This window comes from Ctenopharyngodon idella, chromosome 24, assembly GCF_019924925.1.
Source record: "Ctenopharyngodon idella isolate HZGC_01 chromosome 24, HZGC01, whole genome shotgun sequence".
Taxonomy (NCBI): Eukaryota; Metazoa; Chordata; class Actinopteri; order Cypriniformes; family Xenocyprididae; genus Ctenopharyngodon; species Ctenopharyngodon idella.
Window position 1 is genome coordinate 17,251,571 of NC_067243.1, and position 2,166 is coordinate 17,253,736.

General features: G+C 42.0%; 1 long non-coding RNA gene across 1 annotated transcript in view; it reads right to left on the bottom strand.

Moving 5' to 3' along the window:
• LOC127507784 (uncharacterized) overlaps positions 1–1,577 on the bottom strand; it is a 28,891-nt gene extending 27,314 nt beyond the window's left edge. Inside the window, exon 1 of the long non-coding RNA XR_007928429.1 lies at positions 1,380–1,577. This is a non-coding gene — a long non-coding RNA (uncharacterized LOC127507784). The remainder of the gene's footprint in view (positions 1–1,379) is intronic.
• Positions 1,578–2,166: the final 589 nt, after the last annotated feature.

Genomic DNA, 2,166 nt, shown 5'->3' on the forward strand with positions numbered 1-2,166 from the left:
ATGGGGCGTTTCCAAGATGGTCGCCGAGAGGACTGACTTGCTTTTAGAAGGACTTTGATTTATTGCAGGGTCAGTTCACTTGGAGCACCCTGGGGTTAAGAGTCTTGCTCAAGGACACAATGGTGATGGTTCATAGAGAACCCCTTGCTGGTTGAACTGGCTGAACTTGGTCATAAGCCTGAATGTTTCACCACAAGACTAGACCACATCCAAACTCAGCCTTGCCAGTCTGGTTCATTAGACTAATATGACTTTAACTCACTTGTCCTTTGTTTACCATCCCTTGACATAGTAAAGAGACAGTGAAGAAGCAGTGGTCAGTGTGGCAGCCTTTCACAGCTGGCTCTGAGTGTGCAGAGAAAGAGAACAGGCCATTCTGACTCAGCCTGGCACCGCCGGGCTGTGAGCGACACTGACAGAGTGCCCTGAACTCACTCACCCATTCTATAGTGCTGCACAATGATCTGTATCCCTTAGACAAGGCCATCAATTCGCTGATAGCAGACCGTATGAGGATTTGTGCTTTGCTGCCTGGTCCACATATGCTGTGGCGATAGATCAAGACAGGAGGATTACTGTTAAATAACCTGTCATATCAAACGTGCTAAGAGCTTTGGGACAGACAGCAAGGAAGTGACATACAATCCGTTGACAATCCTCTTGAGTCACAGTCAGATTTTATAGGTACATATCGACCTACTACACTCACATTGATAATGTTGAGTCGGATAGGAAGCTTTTGTGAGAAAAGTCTCAGAAGTTTTATTTTTGTGCTGACAACTGATATGTAGTTTGCCAGGAGGTCTTCAGGTGCCTTCTGAGGAAGTATTATTCAATACAGGTTTCAGAACCTACCATATTCTTGGTCCTTTTTTTGTTCAGGTGAAGCTGTGGCTAACTAAAGGTAGCGATGTTGCTAATTTAACTATTTTTCAACAGCACGACAGTAGCTCAGCTATTTCAAAAGTGGAGTTTTTCCAATAACAAGCTATTTTTCCCAACACATTTTGTCATGATACACCACGTTTTATGTCAAATTGTATTGTGTATGCGGCCTTAAATGGATAGTTCACCCAAAAACTGAAAACCTTAGTTCCTCTGTTCATTGTTTCATGTAATCTTTTTACTTCGTTGTTGTTTATAGTGTTCCTGCATTCCTTGAATATTGTGATTAAAGACTTATTCTAGTAATTCTCCTGCATCATGTGATTTGTGCCAACTATAAAAACAACTATAAAATATGACTAAAACTTAAAATACATAAATACATCTAGTTCAAAATATTACTATAAAAAGGTATATAAATAATACTAAATGATTTTAAATACATCTAGCATAGTTATATCAACAAAAATGCATCATTGTAGTTAGCTACTCACTTTTAGTAGCTTGTAGTGCAGTCAACTTGTCTGTAGCTAGACTTTAAATTTTGAGAAGCTTGACAAGCTACAGTTCAAATTAGCTTCCCCAACACTGTGCTAACCAGGCCAGGCTGGGACATGTATACATACACAAACTCCCTCCAACCCAACTCATCCTGCCTCCATCCCAAGCAACCAGCATAATCTCCGATTCAAGTCGTAAATGACATCTCTTCCTCTCTCTCTCCTCCAACAGAATGACCTCATGCCGGAAACCAAGCACTCTGCCACCCTGAGAGAGAGGAGGCCTTTTGTTCATGAACACAGTGGGCCCCTCAACAATCACCCAGGAATTTTTCTCACCCAGACAGGCAACAGATGAAAGGGCGGGAGGGGAAGCTGGAGAGATGGCGAAGAGTTATTGTACCAATAAGCAACCTCGCACATCACCAACAATCATTTACTGTTGGCATTCGCTCACAGACATTCTGCTAATTGACAATCTGACACATTGATTCCCAAGTAAACAACTTTAATCATATTGGCCACCATTATAAATGATGGCAAGTCAGCAAAATCAAGTCCGAACTGCTGTAAAACTATAAACAATTGACATCGGAGGGCGTTTCAATGAGGTTTGTTTCCCATAAGACGAGTGGGACCAGAGCTCAGGCAGAGCTCCAGAAATTCTCCTCACCATCCAGCCACTAACAAAGGTTTCTCTGAGGTAACTACGATGACCTCACTCACTTACATGGTGGGTGTCGGGGTCCATTTTAAAATGCCCTTTTCACATGGTGTGTTT